At 50.0% G+C, this 24,582-nt stretch overlaps 1 protein-coding gene across 2 annotated transcripts in view; it reads right to left on the minus strand.

Moving 5' to 3' along the window:
- CPAMD8 (C3 and PZP like alpha-2-macroglobulin domain containing 8) overlaps positions 1 to 24,582 on the minus strand; it is a 1,208,079-nt gene that overhangs the window by 532,747 nt on the left and 650,750 nt on the right. The gene's annotated exons all lie outside the window — the stretch shown is intronic.

Below are 24,582 nucleotides of genomic sequence, written 5' to 3' on the forward strand. Positions count from 1 at the left end.
TATTTATAATTATTAATTAGTTGGTAATTAATTAATATTAATTATTTAATTACATTAATTATAGTAATTTTTTTATATATAATTTATTGTTATTCTTAATTAATTAATTGGGAAAAATAATATTAATTATTACATTAAATTAATTACAGCAAATGTGCTAATATATTTACTTTATTGTTATTGTTAATTAATAATTAATTGGTAATTAAATAATATTAATTAATTTTGGGTAAAGGAGTATTTTTAGGGTTCAGGGTCAGTTTTCAGTTTTTGGGTAAAGGGGTATTTTTAGGGTTCTGGGTCAGTTTTCAGTTTTTGGGTAAAGGGGTATTTTTAGGGTTCAGGGTCAGTTTTCAGTTCATGGGTGAAGGGGTATTTTTAGGGTTCAGGGTCAGTTTTCAGTTTTTGGGTAAAGGGGTATTTTTAGGGTTCAGGGTCAGTTTTCAGTTTTTGGGTAAAGGGGTATTTTTAGCGTTCTGGATCAGTTTTCAGTTTTTGGGTAAAGGGGTATTTTTAGGGTTCTGGGTCAGTTTTCAGTTCATGGGTAAAGGGGTATTTTTAGGGTTCAGGGTCAGTTTTCAGTTTTTGGGTAAAGGGGTATTTTTAGGGTTTAGGGTCAGTTTTCAGTTTTTGGGTAAAGGGGTATTTTTAGGGTTCAGGGTCAGTTTTCAGTTTTTGGGTTAAGGGGTATTTTTAGGGATAATGGTCAGTTTTCAGTTTTTGGGTAAAGGGGTATTTTTAGGTTTCAGGGTCAGTTTTGGGTTTTTGGGGTACAGGGATATTTTTAGGGTTCAGGGTCAGTTTTGGGTTTTTGGGGTACAGGCGTACAGGGTAAAAACCAAAAAATATTACATTAAATCAAATAAATTACATGAAAAAAATTAAAATTACATTAAATTATTAAGTGTTTTATTTATTTTAAATGTATATGTATTAGTTTTAATTTTGTTTTAATATTTTTATTTAATAGTTGTAAAATTATATGTATTTTAAAATTATTTTTACATTATTATTAATACATTTAAAAAAACGATATTTTTGATTCCGATATTTTTGTACTACGATATTATTTTTTCGATATTTTTGTACTTACCTTAATGAAGATAGGATTCCGATATTTTTGCCGTCGATATTTTTGCTCCGATATTTTTGCATTTCGATATTCTGTCTGTCGATATTATGTCAGACATTCAATCTACATGTCAAGAGGATGCGGCAGTTGGACAGACTGTCCTAATCCACCTTTTTCTTTGAGAACATTTTCAGGTACCTTTTGATTTTTTAATATTATTTATGATTACCATTGTACCATTGTGTGTGTGTGTGTGTGTATGTATATATATATATATATATATATATATATATATATATATATATATATATATATATATATATATAATATGTACATAACGCTTAGATATTCATGAAGGTATATAACTATGCATGTTTCTTTTCATATTTCTAGATCCTGTTTTACATGTGAAGGATTGTGTTATTATGCATTTGGTAACTATTTATGGATCCAACTGGGAGTTTATCAGCACAAGTCTCCCACCATCCGCAACCGACCATAAGCTTGGCATACTGCTTGCTACTCTGATTCAGGCATGTGAATCTATGAAAGATACCCCAATACTGGATAAGAAAACAAGTTGCTTACCTGTAACTACAGTTATCCATTATTGGTATCTTTCATAGATTCACATGCACTCACCCTCCTCCCCGGAGAGTCAGTTCTCTAATTTGGGATACTCATGTCTAACGAAAATCGGAGGAGAACTGGCTCTGCTGAGAGTGTTCTAGAGGGTGCTGATAGCTGATTGGTTGGGACAAAAACTTTGGTCCTTTTAGCATAACGATGTAGATAGGCTACTAGGATCTAGGCCTCAGGCCTATTCTTTAGGGCCTACTACTATTATTTACCTTTGGCACTACTTTTTTATTTACCGTGGGACTCCCGCCTGTGACGGGGAATGATTCAGGCATGTGAATCTATGAAAGATACCAATACTGGATAACTGTAGTTACAGGTAAGTAACTTGTTTACGTCTTTCACTCCCATAACTCAGAAAAACTGCACTACCACCTGGGGTACCTTGTTCAATGCATGCCATAGCTGCATCAGATGATCTTCCACTTGGCAGGAAAAAGGTGCTCTTGTTGCAGCCCTAAAGCCAACACCTTCTTCTGAACTGCTGTAAATAAGGACGTTCTACACTCAGCCGTGGCCTGTGCAGCTAGGAGCAGTAGGGCCTGAGGGGTGTGTGTGTGTGTGGGGGGGGGGGGGTTTCCACGGACGATGATGAGGGAAAAGTAAATAAACAATTAGCTTCCCCCTTATCATCGTCAGTCGAAATCCCCCCACCAGGCCTCACCGCCCCACTGCTCTTACCTGCACACGCTGCGGCTGGCTACACTGTGCCACCAGGGGATAGTCAGCAAAAAGCTGAACTTTTTAGTCCTGGACCTCATACTTCCCAGCTCTCCCTGCTGCTTGCAGAATAACATCTCTGTCTTTATAGTGGAGTAATTTGGCCTCAACGGGCATACTAGGGCAGAGGGTGTTGCACTCTGTAGGAAAGTAGCCCTTTTTGACATGGTCACCCCTTTTTGGCTGGTAACTGATGTGATTTCGACTGGAAGTGCACAGTGTTCCTCCTAACCAGGTCCACAGTAACAGAGCTCTTCCCTAAAGCTGTACAGTTGTTCCCCCAATTGGCAAAGCATTTAGCACCCTCTAAGCAACCCCTCACCAAGCGCATGCAAGGTTGCCATTGCAGGCTGTGTTTCTTGGTGCAGACAAAAGTGAAAACACAGCATGTCACACATCCCTGTGTGCATGTCGCCTAACGCTGCTTGTAATATTTGTAAGTAACCCCTACAGCAGGCCTGACAGCCCTAAGGCAAGCTGCGGAATATTACATGTGAGGGCATACCTGCATGAGCAGATTGGCGCCTGTGCTGGCTGTGCTATTACTGCCAGCGCAAGTGACCAGGGAAGCCATTTTAAAACATGTGCTGGAACCTGGTGAAAACGAGTTCCCCAGCTACATGATAGCTTCACTGAAAATAGGGATGTTTTGTATCAAACATCTCGTATTGATAACCCCACACTGATTTCAATGATTCATTTACCAATTGGGAGAGGTGTGGATCAGAGGCCAGAGGGGCTGACTAAGTGGTGCGGGGCTCAGAGTTCGATCCTCAGCGCAGGCGACAGCTCAGCTCAGCACCATGTGACTCTGGGCAATAGCTCCCTCAATCTACCCGATGACCCCCAGCACCCTGAAACCTTAAGGGGTGATATGTTTGTACTTTACAAATATGTATTATTGTTATATACATGCACCCAGATTGCACCTTAGTGGTGCGTCCTGAAAGCCTACCAGCCTCTGGTGTGCTCGGTGACTGGTTTCTAGCAGCCTGCCGCCACTGAAACACTGTTCTGGCCTCTTAGGGTGAGAGCCACTGCTCTCAGGAGGCCCAGCACAGAAGCCTGTCCAGGAAGAATGTATAACACCCCCTCCCACAGGATAACCAGCTGATTAGCCTAAGCCGGCAAGATTTAAAACATCTTTAAAATGCAAATCTGGCTCCCCTTCGCAGGAGAGGAAGTCAACACCCTTGTCCAGAGCCCCTTTGGCACCTGGACAGGTGGCAAAATTAGGTAGTCAGGTAGGCCTGCCACCCCCAGGCTAGTACCACCCCTAAGGTGGGCTAAACTGTGATGGACATGATTTTTCAGAAGTGGCCATCTTTGTGGTGGCATATGCCCACTTCCATAAGGAAGTGGTCATATACCGGGTGTAGCAACCCCAATGGTCAGTAGCCCATTGACTATTCCCCTACAGATACTGACAACCTGCAGAAAGAAGAGGATGAGAAGAGTCGCACAGCAAGAGCAGAAGACCCAGCAACTGACTTGACATCAACCCTGCCAGCCTGCCTGCTGACTTCGCCTATTGCACCAAAAGCCAACTTGTCCTGCAGCTGCTGAGTCCCCAAAGCCCGGGAGTCCTGGCTGCCTTCCCCCATGAAGCAAGACCTCCAGAGGGACAGTAGAACTGTCCCCTGCATCCTGCAGACAGCAAAAGAAAGACCAATAGGACTCTGTCTCCGCCATAACCCAATGCTGCCATCCAGCACTGCACCCAAGCCCCCCAATCTGTGTCAAAGTGGGCCAACAGTGTCGGTGTGGTCCCCAAGCACTCGAGGTACTGAGTCCACTTTAGAGTGACTCCTCGTTAACTCCCCGACATCACCTGCAGCCTCTGTTGGCAGGCCCCCTCAACCGCGAGTGTTGCCGGATGAAGAAACCTGATATGTCAAAGACCCTCTGCACCCAGGCGCCCCGTCCCAAGGAGTAGAGGACCAAAGGTGTCCCCACATCCCCCATCACAGGAACCAAAGCCATCTATTGGTTTCACTGGTCTGGTCACACAGTCACCTCCTGCAGCCTCTTTTTACCGCAACCGTTCTCAATTGGATAACATTGGGCACCGGATGTTGTTTTGCACCTCTGCACCCGGCCTCCCTAGTGCCGCTGGTGGTGTTCTGCAGGTGCTGCCTTGTATCTTGCCCACCACTCACCTTAACTCCTGGAGAAGGGCCTCCCATAAGTTGCTGACAAGAATTGATAAATCAAATGATTTTTCTCCCATAGGTAAACATTGCAGAACTCAGAAATTGGCACTGTTGACTTTTTGAACTAAACAATATTTCTATTTAAAAACGTACTTAGCTAAACAATTTTCTTCTAATGCCTAAACATATAGAAAGATTCTTGCTATTTTTATAAATTGGTGTGTATCTCCTTTTTGAGTTTGAGTCTCATTTATTGACCATTGTGTGTATTTTCAGATGTCCTGAAGTCCTCTGTGTCAAGCCCAAGGCTGCTCGGTCACACTACCCCCTAACAAAGCACTTTGGGATTGCCTTAGCAAGCCCCTGCCTTCTCATAAGGGAACCCCTGGACACTTTACACAATATATCCCATTATGATATATCATATAAAGAGCCAGCTTCTTACACACTGGTGCTCAGTGTGCTCTTTCAGTTGATTAAAACGTTGAAAAGCCAGGCCCAGCAACAATGTTGTTACAACAAAGGCAGATGAATCTTCACCCGCGATGCCCTTCGGCATGCCTGCTACACAAATTTTACTACAGCAAGACCTACCCTCTAGATCCTCCACCCATCCCTCCAAAAAACACACTCTGACTGTGAGGAGTGTGATCTGCAGTTGCATGTCCAATGTTAAAAAGTGGGGATCCTGCAGCTTGTCTTCGGTGTGTGTTACGGTCTCTGCTAGTGCTGGCCTTCTCTCACCAATTGCAGATCTATTGCCATCTGATCAGTTTTGTTTTCTAACAAATCATGTGTGGTTTTGATGGTATTTAAGATCCTATCTCGGTTGTCTACAGGTTTTACCTCACCCTTTGCCTCCATGGTTGGATCATCTATTGCAGCTCTTAGAGGTTTTGAGTACAGATAAGGATGGCATATTGGCAGGCTTGGTGTACAATATGACTGCAACTGATTGGCACACTGTGGAGCAACAGGAAAATTCTGATGAGGTGAGTAGTGTTACAATCTGGAGATCAGGATGCCCAGGAGGGAGATGCATGAGTTTAGCTGATCTGCCCCAAACAAACTGACTCATCGATCCACACACACTGTGGTCTTCAAGGCATGAGCAATCGACTCTTGGTGGGTTTCGCAGTCCAAGGCCTCATGTAGCCTGTGTAGGAAAGTAGGATCTGCTTCTTATGGTTACCCCCACTTTTTTATGATGTGATGCTGTTTTGACTAGTCTGACTGGGATCCTGCTAATCATGATCCTAGTCTACCTGCTTTCTCCCTAAATTGTTGCGTTCAGTACTTAGGTACACTCCAGATTGGATACTGGGGTAACCTTGGGTAACCTTATCAGTCCCTAGTATATGGTTCCTAAGGTACCCAGGGCAGAGGTACCCAAGAGGTCCCCCATGGCCCGAAGTATGCATTATGCCACCCATGGGAGACCATGCAAAATGGAACTACAGGCCTGCCATTGCAGCTTGTGTAAAATGGTGAATCCACCACTTACTAAAGAAATAGATTTACTATATCTAAGGGTCACTACACTTAAAACCTGTAAGTGACCCCTATAGCAGGCCTTTGTAATCCTGAAGGCAGGGTGCTTGGTTCTAAGTGAGAGGGTGCCCCTGTATGAGCAGGACACCCCTGAAGACTACGGAATTTATTCTCCGGGTTGTCAGTGAAGCAGCCACATACTATATAGAGGGCACCACGTAATTACTCGATGGCCATATCGAAAACGGCTGCAACGAATCCTATCATGTTTGGTATCAAACATGGTGGAATCATACCCCCACACCGTTTATGGTGATTCCAAGCACTTGATGAGCCCTCCGTTAGGCTCTCAGTGTTCCCGGTGTCAACCTTCTAGCCCCGGACAGCACAAAATGGTTGCTACCGACGAGACACATTTCTGCCCTCCTGCTGCTGAGCCAAACTCGCACAGGGTAAGGCATGACAATAAGCGTCCTATCACAGGGAGGTGTGTTTACCTCCCAGAAAGGATTTAGTGTACTGGGACTGGGTGGGTGCGCTTGCCAGCGCCAGAAAGTCTGCATGAGGGGCACATTTGGTGTCCCTGTGCATAGTCCAGTTCAAACCAGTCCTGGGAGCCGTTGGCTCATGCTCTGGCGCAAAAGTGGACAATGGACATGGGATAACCTCCCCCTTGTCCAGACCCTCCCTTGGGAAGGTCCGCTGAATCTTCTCAACCCTTTCCCTAGGGTACTTAAGGGCTTACCTGAGTGTAGGTCCCTAGACTCACAGTGGGATACCTCCAATACCACTTCAACTTTGCCGTCTGAACACTCTGGACTTCGTAGGGGCCCGACTTCGTCTCCCTGGTTGTCTGCTGCATTGTCTGTGTCCGTGCTTCGGACAGAAACCCTGCAAGGCCTGTGGAGCATCAAAGACACTTAAAGGAATCTCCCTTGAAGTGAAGGAGTCACTTCCCTACATTCACAGGCACCTCAACACTGCTGACTGGTCTGCTGATTTCGAGCTCCTGCGGACTCCGAAGGGTTCAACAACACAGGTGATGGTTTTCTACGTCCCTCGAGGCCCGAGCTGTCCTCTCACCGAGTTTGAGGCCAGTACCCCTTGTGGGGGCTGCAATAACCAAACCCCTGTGCACTGGATTCTTTTGTAAGTGCAAAAGCTTGTTGGCAACTTTGCAACAAGTGCATTGGGCTCCAAGTAGCCCCAACCTCCGGCAACTTCTTCAACCCAGATCGTCAGCCACACTGCCTCATGGGTACCGTGGCCTGCTCCTTTGGTGAGCTGCTCGAGGTCCTCTCGTGACTCCAGTGCCTCCGGACTGTGGGTCTATTTGAGGGTCACCTTTGTTTTCCTTGGGCTCGCCTGATTTCTTGAGGCCTGCCCTGACTCCCCTGCTTGTGGTGAGTCCCATGGACCTTGCTGGTCCCAACCTTGCACCTTCTTGACTTCCTGCATGGGCTGCATTTGTCAAGGCTTGTTGGTGCTCCTGGTGGACAATGACCCCTCAGCACTCGACATCCTTTGTGGGACAGCTCGTATCCGGGTCCTGGTCTTCCTCAGTGTCGCCTGGTCCTCACAGCTGCAGAGTAAAGGTCACCATTATCTTTCATGAAGCACCCAACACCGGAGGGCATACGTCTTCCAAGTCTCCTGGTCACTCCAGAGTGACATAGACTCTGTCCCCTTTGCTTTCAGGTACTCTTCTTCAAGATCCACAATTGGATTCCCACAGGCACTTTCTCCTCTTCCAGCAGCTGCACTTTCCTGAAATTCTCCATTGGGTTTAACAGCGGTTTCCCCACTGCACCCCTATGCACCCGGCGTCCCTGGTGTAGGTAACGTGGGTACCTGGGTATCCATGGGTGGGGTGGCCCCCCACTCCTACTGTCTTCCAAGGGATTTCCTCAGGGTCCACGGGGAAGGGTCCTTAATCTTTAAAAATCCAACCGTGACTTGCACTTAGACTTGTTCCCACACTGCACACGCTCTCCATGGGGTCCCTATCTGCTCACCTTGGTTGGTTCTGTGGGTCCTCTGCAACTCTACATCCTCTCTACACTGCCTTGAACTAAGTCGTGGTTCTTATACCTCTTTCTTAATGTACAGGTTTGGTCCCCCCCCCCACCCCTGGGGTCCGCTGTGTATTTTGTGCTGTTTGCTGTGTTTCTAACAGGAGTATTGTGCGCATTGTGTTTATTTCGTGTTGGAGATATTTAAACATACTAGAGAGTATTCCATAATAAATACATATTTTTATAAATACTTGGTGTGGTTCTTTTCACTTAATCTATACTATAAGATTATATTCTGGTAAAACAAGCTGCTTTACACTCCTTCTAGACTAAGCCTGAAGGCTGCTCTCCACAGCTACCACTTAGAGAGCTTTCTAAGGTTGTCTAAGACCTCTTAAATCACCATAAGGGTTGTCTGGACTGGTGCAAGGTGCTCACTTACATTAGAGGACATCATATACCAGACCAGCCTCTCACAGCCTGTGAGACGGTAGCGAGTCAGATAGTTTGCAGTGGACTACTCCAGAAACTTTGAGCCAACTGCGACTGATTGCTGCTTGATGACTGTATGTTCTGTCATTAGTTCAAGATTGTTGTGCAGTTGGTAGTGCAGCCATAGCAGCTTATAACAATGGTGGTACAAAGCGATGTGCATGTGCAATGGGTCTGTAAACTCAGCCTTCTAAATAAGCGATGGAGGAAAACCAGTCTCTTTCCCCAGCACAACTCACCTCTAGAAACAAAGATGCGCCCTTCTCTTGCCACTAGCTGCCAGAATCATTTCCTCAGTATACCCAGACAGCAACATACATAACTGGCAGCCACTCTCGTCAATAGCCTCCTCAGCTGTCTATGGAAACTCCAGTTCATCAATGGACTAAAGAAGCAATCAACCAAACCCTTCAAGGGCCTCAGAGTGAATGCATCACACGCCCAGAGATGTATCAGGCGGGGAAACGATCCTCTGTACTCCCCTCATGTCAAAATAGCCCCCTTGGGGAGCCACCCAGGCAGCCATGCTCACACAGCAGCAAACTTCAAACACCATTGGCTGTCTCCACAAGGATGTGCCAAATCCATGGGAAGGTCCTCGTCAGCAACCACCTCCTGCAATCTGAGGATGGGGGGGAAGGGGAAACTGGACTTCAGCGCGTGTGCCCCAGGTGGAGTCCCTTGCTCACTTTGCCACTGGATTCAAGCAAGCCTGGCTGAAGAGGCTGTAATGCCAGAAACCGGTCCTAGGAAGCTTGTTTCCGGTCCAGGGAAGGCATGACTTGGCAGTTCGGGCTGGACTGTTCCCATGAGGCACAGGGTCAGACTGATTTGCATATGGCCATGTCTGAACTGGGGTGGCAGAGTGGGCTAAAGAACGGTGATGGATTAAACCCAGATATGTTGACTGGGTGTGAGTGTTTGATTGGTTCAGATGCCCCATCCATCATCACCCCCTTTTGTACCAGGTGGAGTACGGCATACATTTGGCATCTACCAGAACCAGGCTGCCAGACTGGAGCCCAGCACCTCACTTGTTAGCCCAGTGCTGCACCTTTCAATCACTCCAGATGCCTGCCGGGCCAGCAAAGGAGAATGCAGTGCAATATAGCATTGTCCAATGCAGGATGATGGTTTGTCAGCAGGATATTTATCGGCCTTAAGGGGACGAGGCCTGGAGCTCCTATACTTTCCATTCAGCATCTCCAGCAAGCCACAGAATACCCATACATAAACATTGAGGTGTTCCAAAATCTCAGGGTGGACATCAAGGCTTCTGTCAACATCACAAAACATCTCAAATTTGGGGGCCGACTCCCTGTCACCCAGAGTACTCCCCTCTTCTGCAAAACCTAAGTTGTTTTCCATTCAAGACTTGAAAACAATCATTCCATCTTCTTCTTGCTCCAAATGATACTGAAGATGTAGCAGTTGGTATCTCTTTGGATGATAAACGGACTCATTCTCTGGCACCAATTTCTCAGCAGAGGGTTCTTCTGCAGTAGCCTCCTCAGCTGTCTTCGGAATTCCCAGTTCATCTATGAGCTGAAGAAGAATTCATCCAACCTCTTCAAGATGGTGTGAGGCATCGGAGTAAATGCCTCGCAAGTCCAGAGATGTATCACCATTTAGACATTAGTGCAAGAGGCATTGAGAAGAAAAGGATTCTGACAGGCACAAATGTCATGCTGGCCCTCAAACTGAATTTGCAAGCCCAAGAAGTTGGAGATTACACAGGTGTTCACCATAAGGATTTAGACTTGGGTTGGTCATTTGGGACTGGAAGATCTCTCACCAATATTCTTTTTTTCAAATGGTTGATTTTCGATTAATAATTCTGTAAACATTTACAATTCTCAACAGTGGCGTTCAAAAGTGTGTGAGAAAGTGCCATCTTTCTTGCATTGGTATGCCCCCACTTTTTTCTGAACTGCTGATGTGCTTTGACTGAGTGTGCCCTGGGCTCCTGCCAACCAGGTGCCCAGTGCCTGTGTTCCTTCCTTAAAACTGTGTTGAAACTAAAACCCAATTGGCATCTCTGGCGACCTATTAGCCCCTACTAAATGGTACCCTAGGTACCCAGGGCATGGTGACCAGAGAAGACCCCTAAGTGCTGCAGCACTTATTGTGCGACCCTTAGGGGCCCTGTATCCTGACACCTACACACTGCCTTTGCAGGCTGAGTGTCTAAGTACAGAACTAAAAAGAGAGTCGACATGGCACACATCCCTGTGTGCCATACCCACAAACCCACTGCCCTGGCATACATCAGTCACCCCTCTAGCTGGGTGCTCTATGCCAGTGGTGTGGGCACAGGTGCATGAGCCCTGTGCCACTACTGTACCCAGGGCCATTCCTGGGCACTATAAGTGCAGTGCTGCCATTTAGGAGTATATGGTGCTGGGAGGTCGTCATTACGAACTCCACAGCATCATGTCTTCACTGAAGACTGAGAAGTTTGGTATCAAACTTCTCAGCACATTAAACCCGCACTGATGCCAGTGTGAGATTTAATGTAAAATGCACCAGAGGGCATCTTACAGATGCCCCTGAAACCTAACCTACAATCCACGTCTGGACTGAGAGGCTGCCTAGGCTGCCACACAGCAGACATGTTGCTGGACCCCTGGGAGGAGAGCCCCCCGCTCTCCTGGGCCTGCAACAATGCACATCCTGGGCACGGTGCTAGGTCTCCTCCGCCAGGCCCCCACCAGTTCTGACCCCCACTCTGGCGGGAAGACTTTCAAGAAGCCCTACGTCAGGAAGGGGGGTGTGCCAGCCTGTGCCATCCCCACCCCTCAGGTGGGAGAGGCGAGGTCAAGCACGACCCAGGGCTCCGGCCATCTTGAAGATGGGGAGCCTTGCCTAATCACAGCTAGGCTCCTGCCCCCCTCCCACCGGAAAGCAGCCAAATAGGGGGTTTACCCACCCCAGGACAGGGACCTATTGGTCCCTGCCTTTGCCCTACCTGTAACGCCCCTAAATTCAGTATTTAGGGGCTACCTGAACCTTCCTTACTTAGATCCCGATAAGAAAAGAAGAAAGATGATCGAGAAGAAGGAGACCTGCCGTGCAGCTGCTAACAACAGGATGACACCCGCTGCCTCGGCCCCAGCCCTACCGGCCTGTCGACCCTGGAACCTGCTCCTGCTAAATCCCGGCGTCTCCTGCGGACAGCAACCTTGGACAACCCGGAGGACCTGCCTGCCTTTACCCTCTAACAGCCTGGGACTCCCATGAGCAGAGGCTCTGCTCCAACAGAAACCCCCCTTGTGCCAGCCAGGAACGCGAATCCAGCCCACTCTGTACCCGCCAAGCCCGGCCCGTGCCCGAGTGATCCAAGACCACGAGGACGTCCCCCCGGCGACTGGGACCCGAAGTCCAGTGCCCAAAGACCCTCCTCGATGATCCCGGCGACGCCTGCAGCCTCAGAACCAGGGACTCCTCCAACCGCGACCAGCCGAGGGTAAAATTTCCCAACACCCAAAGTCACCCCTGCACCCAGCGCCCCACGGCCCCCTGTGCCCTCCTTTGGGGTACTCACCTCTTCTCCAAGATCCCAACTTACCTCTCGAAGTGGTGGTCGCACCTGAAGAATCTCCGTCCCCAAGTCTTCAGCCTTTGTTCCCTTTTTACCTTTTCCATTGAATAACATTGAGCGCCCGACGGCTCAAAAGCACCCTGCACCCAGCCGCCCGAGTGCCTCTGGAAGTGCAACTACTACCCTACTCTATTTCCCCACTTTCCCTGAGTAAGTGACCAGGAGCTCAGCTCCCACAGCTGCGTGGCCTGCTTGCTTGCAGCCACCAACCGAAGGCCCCTACCCTCCATTGGATTGCATTGGGCCTACTCTCTCTGCACCCGGCTGCCCCTGTGCCGCTGAGGGTGTACCTACTGTACTTTTCCGACCCTGGGAGACCACTGAGTCTATGCCCAGAACCTTAACTTCACCAGTCGAGTACTCACCTGGAAACCGATAACTCACTTACCTACCATAGGATAACATTGACTGGTTTGACTCAAAAAATCTGTGCGAAGTTTTGAAACTCTAAAATATTCCTCTAAAATCAGCGGAGTAACAAATCTCAAATTACTCACCTGGAATCAGGAGAGCAGCCAGTACTGTACCTATCAGCCCAGTACTGAACCGCAAAAGTAATTTTATCCGTACTTACCCATAACCTGAATTTTCTCCCATAGGAAACCATTGACTGTTTTTCTCTGAAATTCCTTCTAGGTGTCTATTATTGAAAATTACAAATATTCCTTAAAAACCGTACCAGCTACTAACACGTAATTACTTACCTGTTTTAGGTAGAGACCCCAGTACTGAACCTGGGAGTCCAGTCCTGGATTACAAAAGTAAAGAGAACCTACTTTTCCTGAGACTTGAATTTCCTTCCATTGGATAACATTGCTAGTTTTTCACTGTCAACTTTTAAAATACCTTTATATTCTTTAAAAATCGGCGGTGCCGGTAGGGATGCCCGGGTTCAAACCCTGCGCCGACTGATGTTGTTACCGACCCCTATCGCCGGGGTCTTCACTGTCTGGGCCTCGACCACGACAACAAGGCCTGCTCCGACTGCCGGGCCATGACGTCCAAAGCTAGATTGGAGCGGTCCCACAAGCGACTCGAGCTCCGGCAGTCGGCCCCGTGCCTCTCGAGGTCCCGGTCCGAAAGGAGGTCGAGGGACCGGTCGCAGGGTCGGAGCCACCATAGCACCAGGAGTCGTTATCGGTCTTCGGGTTTGAAGTCCTCAGGTAAGTGACACAAGAAGTCGAAGAGACGTCATCGCTCTTCCGACTCCCCCCGATGCTCGTGCGACGCGGCCGGGGGTTCGGGCGACACCGCCCTCGCGGCTCCGGCTGAGCCGCAGGCATCGCGGCCTGCTCCATACCCGTCGGTCCCTGGACAGAACGCGACGCCGGAGGAGATCGAGGCCTTCCTCACGGCCATGAGGTCGCTCACTCCTCCGTTGGGCTCTGCGGTGCCTTCGGGCCCAGCGGCCCCGACTGGGGGCCCCATCGGGTCGGGTGCTTTGGTCCCGACGCCGCCGGCGACTTCGGTCCCGGCGCCGTAGGCCCCCGCAGGATCCGGATCCGGGTCGTCGCCGGTCGACCTTGCGACCTCGCCGACGCCGGCCCCCAGAGTGTTGCCTCCGGCGCCGCCCGGAGGCGGCGCCGTCCCCGATCCCTCCCTCGATTCGGGTCCGGTGCCGATGGGAGATTTTCTACTTCTATGACCCGGCCCCATCCTTTGGTCCTGAGTTTCAGGATATGGGTGGCGAGGGGGATTGGGAGGGGTCTGAGGAACCTCTGGCACAGGAGTGTCAGTCTTACCAGGACTGGACAGGTGAGCTAAGGGAGGCCAGTGGTCTGGACACCTCGCCAGACACTGGTTTTGTCTCCCCTCCTACCGTGGCTATGGAGGAGGGGCTGCCTATAGTGTGGTGCTGACGCGGGCGGCCAAGGCCTTGGGCCTGGAGCTCCCCATCGCGGCTGTGAGGACTAACCTCCTCACTGAGGTCCTTACACCGCAGGCAAGCTCGGCTGAGCCTCTGCTGCCGTTTAATGAGGCCTTGTCTGACGTTCTTCTGGGCACTTGATCCAAGCCCGCTACAGGTCAGCCTGTAGATAGCAACGTGGCCAGACACCACCGCCCGGCTCCGGGCGACCCTTTCTTCCTGTCCACCCACCCCACTCCCGAGAGCCTGGTCATCCAGGCCTCTAACTCCCAGAACGCATTCTCGATGGCTCCCCTCGATCGGGAATCCAAGAGGTATGAGCAATACGGGAAAAAGGTATTCTCCTCCCTGAGTTTGGGGTTGCGGTCAGTCAACACCGCGTGCCTCTTGGGCCGTTACACCCACTCTCTGTGGGACACGGTCGCGGACGTGCTGCCACAATGTCCGAAGGGGGTCCGGACTAAACTCGCCCGAGCCCTTGCGGAGGGTCGAGATGCGGCACGGTATTCCATCCGGTGTGGGCTGGATACCACGGACTCACTGGGCAGAGTGATGGCAACGACAGTGACGATTCGTCGCCACGCCTGGTTGAGGTCCGCTAACTTTTCGGCTGATGTCCAAAACACCCTTATGGACATGCCGTTTGATGGCCGTCTCCTCTTTGGCAACAAGGCAAACCATGCGCTTGAGCACTTTAAGGACTCCAGGGCTACGGCCAAGTCCTTGGACCTCTCGGCCCCGCGCCAGCAAACGGCTGCTTTTCGCTCCTTTCGTGTTCAAGGAAGGGGCGCCCCCACACGTCCTGCCAGCCACGGGCCGCAGACTACCATCCAGTGCGGTGGCGGACGTGGTAACCGCCGTGGCGGCGGTCGGGGACAACGGCGAGGCTAGTCCACACCTGCCCTTGCAGCATCCGCCTCAAAACCCTCCTAGTCCGAGCTTTCAGGCCCATGTGACGCCAGTGGGGGGCAGGGTTCGCCATCACCACCTCCACTGGTGCACTGTGACATCGGACAAGTGGGTGCTGCAAATCGTCGGAAGGGGCTACTCCCTCCCCTTCGAGGCGACCCCTCCAGCCATGCCACCGCAGTACCACCGTGTGTCGGGGGATCACTTGCAACTTCTACAAGAGGAAGTTACGGCCCTCTTGGCCAAGGGGGCCATCAAGCACGTTCCTGGGCCAGAAGTAGGGTGTGGTTGTTACTCCCACTACTTTCTGGTACCCAAGAAGGGCAAAGGGGACCTCCGCCCTATCTTGGACCTGCAGAACGTCAACGGCTTCCTCCGGAAGGAGAAGTTCAAGATGCTGACACTGGCTCAGGTCTTAGCTGCCCTCGACCCAGGAGACTTGATGGTAGCGTTGGACTTGCAGGACGCTTATTTTCATATCCCCGTCCTGCCGGCCCACCGGCGTTACCTGAGGTTTACGGTAGGCCAGGAGCACTTTCAGTTTACCGTGCTCCCCTTCGGCCTTACCAGCGCCCCACGGGTGTTCACGAAAGTGATGGCGGTGGTCGCAGCTCATCTGCGCAGGTTAGGGGTTTCAGTCTTCCCCTACCTCGACGACTGGTTGTTGAAGGCGGGCTCGCCCCACACAGTCGTCAGCCACCTCCAGACTACCACTGACCTCCTGCTGGGGTTCTCCATCAATGTGCCAAAGTCACACCTGTGTCCCTCTCAGAAGCTCCTCTTAATCGGAGCGGTTCTAGACTCAGCGCAGTTTCGGGTTTATCCTCCCGAACAGCGGGATCGGGATATTCAGCCTCTGATTCCAATCTTTCAGCCGTTATCCCGAGTCTCGGTCAGGTTGACGCTGCGGCTTCTGGGGCTGATGGCCTCCTGCATCCTTCTGGTGCATCACGCCAGGTGGCAGATGCGGGCTCTGCAGTGGGACCTGAAGTTTCAGTGGGCCCATCATCAGGGCAACTTGTCCGACCATGTCTTGATCTCGGAGGGCACTGCAAAACAGTTGGGGTGGTGGCTCACGGACCGCGATTGGGTCAGCGGCAGATCCCTCTCCTTACCCCAACCGGAGCACGTAGTTGTGACGGATGCGTCCTTCCAGAGCTGGGGGGGCCACATGGGAGAGGCGGAGATCAGAGGCCTCTGTTCTCCCGTGGAGTCCCGGCTCCACATCAACCTTCTGGAGCTGTGGGCGATTCGTCTTGCACTGAAGGCATTCCTCCCCTCTATCCTGGGGGGAGTGCAGTGCAGGTGTTCACGGACAACACCACCGCCATGTGGTACTGCAACAAACAGGGCGGGGTGGGGTCATGGACCCTATGCCAGGAGGCTCTGCGCCTCTGGCAGTGGCTGGAACATCAGGGCGTGACCTTGGTGGTTCAACACCTGGCAGGTTCTCTGAACGCCAGGGCGGACAAACTCAGCCGACGGTGCATGATGGATCACGAATGGCATCTGAGCTCGGACGTGGCGCAAGGCCTCTTTCAGCGATGGGGAGAGCCTTGGTTAGATCTATTCGCCACAGAAGAGAACGCGCAATGCCATCAGTTCTGCGCGTTGGAATTTCCAAGGCAGCACTCGCTCGGAGACGCTTTTCGTAGCGAGTGGAGTTGCGGTCTGTTGTAGGCCTTTCCGCCTATACCACTTCTGCCCAGAGTGCTGAAGAAGATCAAGCGCGACCGGGCCCAAGTTATCCTTGTGGCTCCGGACTGGGCATGAAGATACTGGTATCCCGAGCTACTCAGCATGTCAGTCGATCCCCCGATTCATCTGCCTCTTCAGGAGGACCTTCTGTCGCAGCACCAGGGGACGGTCCTCCACCCGAATCTGTCCAATCTCCACCTCCATGCTTGGAGATTGAGCGGCGACAGTTGAGGCCATTTGACTTGCCTCCTGAAGTTTGTAATGTGATTCTGGCAGCCAGGCGTCCCTCCACAAAGTAGGTATACGCCTGCAGGTGGAACAAATTTGTGGCATGCTGCACAGCAAAGGCTGTGGATCCCCTTTCTGCCCCTCTTTCTGAGGTTCTCCTCTTCCTTCTTTCTCTTGTCCAGCAGGGCTCTGCTCTGGGCACTATCAATGGCTACCTTTCTGCCCTTTCCGCCTTCTTAAGGCTACCTGATCAGCCTTCTTTGTTCAAGTCCCCGATTGTAAATAGGTTCTTTAAGGGCATCACTCATATGTTTCCCCCTGTTCCTTTCGTGATGCCTCAGTGGGACTTGAACCTTGTACTAACTTTTCTGATGTGCGCTCCCTTCGCGCCACTTCATAACTGTCCTTCCCGTCTACCTACCCTTAAGACTGCTTTCCTGGTTGCCATCACCTCTGCCAGGAGAGTGAGTGAGCTCCATGCTCTTTCATCCAAGCCTCCCTTCCTTTCTGTCCATCCGGACAAGGTTGTGTTGCGGACAAGACCCTCTTTCCTGTCCAAGGTAGTCACAGCCTTCCACATCGGGCAGTCCAGTACCTTGCCCACCTTCTTTCCGCCTCCGCATCCCACTAAAGAGGAAGAGCGGCTCCACCGTCTGGACCCAAAACGTGCGCTCTCTTTCTATTTGGCTCGCACACGCCAGTTCCGGGGGGATGACCAACTCTTTGTTGGTTACGTGGGCGCTAAGAAGGGACGGGCGGTGCACAAACGGACCATCTCTCGGTGGGTCGTCATGTGTATCAAGGCATGCTACCCTTTGGCTAAGAAGGAGCCTCCTGTTGGGCTGAAGGCCCATTCCACTCGGGCCACGGCGGCTACTACTGCCCTGGGCCGGGGAGTCCCTCTGCAGGACATCTGTCAGGCAGCTATGTGGGCCTCGCTGCACACGTTCACAAGACACTACTGCCTGGACAGCCAAGTCCGGAGGGATGGCTTCTTTGGCCGTTACGACCTCCAGGACTTTCTGGTGTGATTATTGGTTCGCATACCCACCACCGGGGTTGGTATTTCTGGGGTATCTATTCTAAGGTAAGGAATCTAATACTAACCTGTTTCTTTCAGATGCACAAGTTACTTACCTTTGGTAACAATATATCTATAAGAAGCAGTAGTTAGTATTAGATTCCTTACCGCCCCACCCATTCTCCCCGTTCTGCAACCGAAATCTAGGGTTAAGGTCATCCCCTTTCAGGGCCCTAGTTTCATGGCACCAGTGTTGGTCTTTATCATGGCTCAGCGTTTCTGGCGCGGAAAAGCTGTGTATAAGAACTGACGTCAGCGCATGATGTCATCCCGGCGCCAACTTCGCCGACGACGGATGCGGAGCCGCAGACGACGCCTACCGACGGGCAAGGGTACTGCTACGCAAAAGTTTCCGGATCCAGTCTGACGCCTGGGGACATTCTAAGGTAAGGAATCTAATACTAACTACTGTTTCTTACAGATATATCGTTACCGAAGGTAAGTAACTTGTGCTTCAGTTCTTGAGTGTGAGAAACCTTTTGCTGACTGAGTGTGTACAACAAATGCTTTACACTGTACTCTGGTACTGCCTTACTGCTCGACCAAGCTACCACTTTAGAGAGTAAGCTCAGACCCGACTTTAACCTTTGTTATTCCTCTGGGGTTTATGGACTCTATACACACACTCGGTGACAGGCATCAATAAAACGTTTTGCGATTCCTTATTAGCGATTTTTAAGGAATCGCAAATAAGGAATCACAAAACGGGATGCATGATTTAAATTGCATAATATTTGCGATTCGGCAAAAATCGCAATTTTTACCGAATCGCAAATATTATGCGAATTTCAATTTGCGATTTCGCAATTCCCATTGATTCCTATGGGCCAAAAGGCCCATAGGAATCAATGGGAATAGCGAATTCGCAAATTGAAATTCGCAAACTGTTGATGCATTCCATGGGTGCAGGGGGGGGTCCTTTGCCCCCCCCCCCTGCACCCCTGAAATGTATTTTGGAGTGCATGTTTCAAACATACATGTCCTAAGGACATGTGTGTCTGTAACATGACAGTGTTTTTAAATGCAAATTAGAGAATTTTAACACATTTTCGCAAATTACCACGAGGTTCAACCTCGTGGTAATTTGCACCCCCTATTTGCGAATTCGCAATTTTAAAATGAATCATGCATTGCTTTTGAGGAATCGCAAATTTGCGATTCCTTAGAAGCAATTGCATTTTTGGAATTCGCTAAAAATAGCGGTTTTCCCAAAAATGCATGATGCATCTCAAAACATGATTTTGCATTCGCAAACGGCCGATTTTAGCGAATCGCACCGTTTGCGCATGCAAAAATCGTTGATGCATGTGCCTGTAGGTACCTTACTTTGGCCCAGTATATATAGAGCCACTTTCTCACAAAGTGTATCTGTATAAACACATTGCAGCATTGACCATAAAACAAGTATTCTTAAACAGGATTATCCAATCAATCAATCAATCAATCAATCAATACATTTGTAGAGCGCGCTACTCACCCGTGAGGGTATCAAGGTGCTGACGGGAGGGGGGGGGTGCCTCTACTGCTTGAATAACCAGGTCTTGAGGTGTCTCCTGAAGGTGAGATGGTCCTGGGTCAGTCGTAGGTGTGCGGGGAGGGAGTTCCACGTCTTGGCAGCCAGGTAAGAGAATGATCTTCCTCTGGTGGTGGTTCTGCGAATCAGTGGGACGGGCCAAGGGCGAGGCTGATGGAGCGAAGATGGCGGGTGGGAGTGTAGAACGAGAGGCGGTTGTTGAGGTATTTGTGGCCCTTGTGGAGTGCTTTGTGTGCGTGGGTGAGCAGCCTGAACGTGATCCTCTTGCTGACGGGGAGCCAGTGCAGTTTTCTCAGGTGGGCGGATAAGGGGTTGTGGCGGGGGATGTCGAGGATGAGTCGTGCAGAGGCGTTCTGTATGCGCTGAAGCCGTTTCTGAAGTTTGGCTGTCGTTTCTGCGTATAGGGCGTTCCCGTAGTCCAGTCGGCTGGTGCCGAGGGCCTGGGTGACCTTCTTCCTGGTTTCAGTGGGGATCCATCGGAAGATCTTTCGGAGCATGCGCAGGGTGTTGAAGCATGAGGACGAGACTGCGTCGACCTGCTTGGTCATCGTGAGGGAGGAGTCCAGGATGAATCCCAGGTTGCGAGCGTGGTCCGTGGGTGTCGGTGCGGTGCCCAGCGACGTGGGCCACCAGGAGTCGTGCCAGGCGGATGGGGATAGTCCGAGGATGAGGACCTCCGTCTTGTCCGAGTTGAGTTTTAATCGGCTGATCTTCATCCATTCTGCGACCTCTTTCATTCGTCCTGGAAGTTGGCTTTGGCGGTGAGAGGGACTTTGGTGAGGGAGAGTATCAGTTGGGTGTCGTTGGTGTAGGAGATGATGTTGATGTTGTGTTTGCGTGCGATGGTGGCGAGGGGGCTCATGTAGATGTTGAAGAGGGTTGGGCTTAGTGATGAGCCCTGGGGGACGCCGCAGATGATCTTGGTGGCCTCGGAGCGGAAGGGAGGGAGGCGGACTCTCTGGGTTCTGTCGGAGAGGAAGGATGTGATCCAGTCTAGAGCCTTTCCTTGGATCCCAGAGTTAAAGAGGCGGGTTGTAAGGGTGCGGTGGCAGACGGTGTCAAAGGCTGCCGAGAGGTCTAGGAGGGTGAGAGCGGCTGTCTCTCCGTTGTCCATCAGGGTCCTGATGTCGTCGGTGGCTGCGATGAGGGCGGTCTCGGTGCTGTGGTTGGCTCGGAATCCGGACTGGGATGGGTCGAGCGAGTTGTTTGCTTCGAGGAATGCAGTCAGCTGTTTATTGACGGTCTTCTCAATGACTTTGGCCGGGAAGGGGAGAAGAGAGATGGGGTGGAAGATCTTGAGGTCTGCTGTTGGTTTCTTCAGAAGGGCGTTGATTTATGCGTGTTTCCAGCTTCCAGGGAAGGTGCCTGATGTGAAGGAGCTGTTAATGATGTTCCGGAGGTGGGGTGCGATGATGGTGTCAGCTTTGTTGAAGATATGATGAGGGCATGGGTCGGCGGGGGATCCGGAGTGGATGGTGTTCATGACGCGGGTGGTGTCTTCAGTGCTGATGGGCGTCCATGCGCTGAGACTGGTGGTGGGGTACGTTGGTTTGGTGGCTGGGGCCGGCGTCAGGGGACCGAAGCTGTTGTGTATGTATGCGATCTTGTGGTGGAAGAAAGCGGCGAGGGAGTTGCAGAGGTCTTGCAACGGATTGATGTTGTTGTTGCTGGCGCTGGGGTTGGAGAGCTCTTTGACTATGCTGAAGAGTTCCTTGCTGCTGTGGGAGTTGTTGTCCAGCCGCTCTTTGAATGATGTCCTTTTGGTGGTGCGAATCATCTGGTGGTATTTGCGGGTGACGCTTTTGAGGGCTGTCATGTTTTTTGATGTTCGCTTGTGGCGCAAGGCTTTTTCGAGGGTACGGCATGATTTCTTTGCGGTTTTGAGGGCGTCTGTGAACCATGAGGTTTTTCTGTTTCTGGTCTTGCCTGGGGTTTTCTTCAGTGGAGCGAGGTCGTCGGCACAGTCGGTGATCCACTGTGTGAGGTTGTCTGCTGCGTCGTTGGTGTCAGGGGTGTCGGCAGGTGGGTTCTGGCTTAGTGATGTGGTCAGCTGGTCAGTGGTGACTCTGCTCCAGCACCTGCGGGGGATCTGTGGCGTGTGGGATGTGTTCTTCTTGAAGGTGAAGTGGATGCAGCTGTGGTCGGTCCAGTGTAGTCCGGTGGAGTGGCTGAAGGCAATGTGGCTGCTCGCAGAGAAGATGGGGTCGAGCGTGTGGCCGGCGTAGTGGGTGGGCGTGTCCACCAGTTGCTTGAGTCCGAGGTTGTCGAGCAGGGTGGTGGTGTTGATGTCGTTGTTTTTCTCCAGGTGGAAGTTCAGGTCAATCCCATGATCTTGATGTTGTTAGTTTCAGTCTGGGTGTGGAGTCAATTCTCAGGGACGAATTCAAAAGTAGACAACAAATTCACCACTTCCAAGCTTTGCAATTGTATTCCTGATAGTCTTTGACAATTCCAAACAATTGTGTTGATGTCATCCATAACATAAAATCTAAACTTAGTAACTAAATTCCTCCAACTATCCGGGGGCCTTATCTGTTTACTTTTCTTTTTTATATTTGTTTTCAAATATATGACATCACAGCTGGATATTAGGTCAAGCATGATACAGATGTCTCTTAAACCTTGCAGAGTCAAAGGGGGGTGAGGTGGTGGAAGGGAGGTGGCATACCAGAGACGTGGAAATGGGAGGAGGTGTGGGGAAGTCCACTAGCCTCAAATCCCCACTGAGAAACTCATTGCAGCAGGTTTAGTTGTTAGGTAGGTAATTTTCATTCAGCTTCCCCATGTGCCCCTCAGTCACTGTGTTGCTTTAATTTAGTTAAGAGTGTATTCCAAGCCTTCATCCTTTCCACTTAAATCAACCCTCTGCTTCATAATTTGCCCACCTCTGAATGGCTGCTGGAAAGGAGATGGTTAATTATTTTCACTGCATTATCAAGCATCATTGGCAATCAATAATGTCAAATCTATAAATTAGCATACATTTCTTACTTTCCAAGCTCTGGGCATGAGCCCCAGGAGGCAGGTCTCAGCTTTAGGCAGGTTCCTTCCCACACTGGTTCACAGCATGTACAGTAAATCTGCCCGATTCCACCCACACCTGGGGCAGTGCACTTGGTGGTCATTATTTTGCATAATCTATGAGGGGTCAGATAGGTTTTGTGGAAGACATTTAACCACAGAAGTTTAAAACTGACATTTCTGTGCATTTTACATCATAGAACATCACTAGTGTCCAGTCAATGTTTCCACCTTCCTGCCCAGCTCTTCGAATATTTGTCTTTAAAAGTAGTCCTATCCACTTTAATGTCTGCTATTAGCAATTTATATAATACAGCGATTAGTCTTCTACCCTCTCCTATTAGAGCAGAGGTCTTCAAACTTTTGGATGCCAAGACCCCCCCTGTCAACATTTTGAGGCGTAAGAACCCCATCCTGACAAACATTTCTAAACCTGTAGGCAGGGCTACTAGAATTATGGGGTAGGTGATGACCAAATTACGCGACAGGCTTGACTAAATTGTGTGGGAAGAAAATGTAAGTGATGTTATGTGATGCTGTGTATTTTGGGATAGCATTGCTTCCTTATTTTGACATTTCATTTTTTACACACAGTAACACTGAGGAAAGATTTCACCCCATCAGTAGCCGTTTGTAACCAAAATACAGCAATTAACATCAGAAAGATTTCTAGTCAACCTTTGAGAAGGGCCTTCCACTCCGCAGGAATATGTGCTGCCACATTAGAAGCTCAACTGGCCCTGGCCATAAGAAGCCGGGGTCCCTTAAAAACCTAGCGGTTTTGTGCAGAGTTAAGCAGTTTACCCATGCAGCTTTCCTCTCACCCAGGGCTGGCTCTAGGCTCATGGTGGCCCTGTGCAGGGAGCGTAGGTGGGGGCCCCGGAAGAGGGGGTCCGGATGGGGCGGAGCTCCGGAAGGTGTTTTAATAATACGTCCAGAAAAGTCGTTAGATGATTGACCAGTACCTGCGGCTGCTCCTACCCGTCAAACAAGCCAGGATCCACAAAGACAAATCCAACATCTGTAGATATGAAGTTTGTGTGCTGCCAACATAGTCAGATCCAAGAACGAAGACCAAGCTGCTTATGTGCCATGGGCAGAAATAAAAATGTCAATCCTTGCTTGCAGTGGTGTCTGGTGTATTTACACTTGGTGTGTAACTTGTCACTCGCTGTGCGACACTAGAAATATTTATGCCAGGACATCAAGGCAGGCTCTGGTGATGCTCATGCCACTATAACTCTGAATGCCTGATGTGCACCCAGCAATACCCCTTCTACATTTGTGGGATCCAGTAAAGATCTGTGTTCTCTACTAAACTGTTGTCTTGTATTGTCAGTGGCTCTTATTGCACAGCTTCTCTCCAGCGTTTCTACAGCCTAACCGCAGGTCCTTGCTCTTCTTGGTGTTAATTCTTAGCGGAGCCATGTAACCTGATTTCTAGAGGTCCATAGCTGTCCTTTTAATTATAGACAGCTGCAGCAGGCGTTTGCAGCAGTTTTAGATCTTCTAAGAGTTTTTCTTTGCTCAAATTGGTCTAATTTCTTATATTTATGTTTCCTCATCTTCATTGCTTGATTTTTGCTCGCAAGAAAGTGTCAAATGTTACTCATAACGACACTGAAATTATGAACATGTCACACATAGCAATCTGAAACCTTGGCAGCTATGGATGGCACATGTCATCATGTCATTTGCTGACTGCCTAACTTGGTTAGTCCCCCCCACTTCTTTTTAATAGGACTTGTGCCCACTGCCCTGCCACTCACCAAAGATCCTTTCCTCCCCTTGTGACAACTGTTTAGCTCTTCCCTACCTCAGGCTCCAGTATGCCACAGTGGTGGCAAGGACTCTACCGAAGGGGTTGGTTCTGCTGCAGTCTGCAGCAAATCGCCCAGCACTGCCACTGCCCTAGACTCGACTCATAACTGCCAAGATTTCAGATTGGTATGTGTGACATTTTCATAATTTTAATGTAATTATGAGTAACATTTCAATGACTATGAATGACAGTTTCCCCCGAGCAAAATCAAGCAATGAAGGCGAGGGAAACATATAAAT

This window comes from Lissotriton vulgaris, chromosome 12 (genome assembly GCF_964263255.1).
Source record: "Lissotriton vulgaris chromosome 12, aLisVul1.2, whole genome shotgun sequence".
In the NCBI taxonomy this organism is placed as follows: Eukaryota; Metazoa; Chordata; class Amphibia; order Caudata; family Salamandridae; genus Lissotriton; species Lissotriton vulgaris.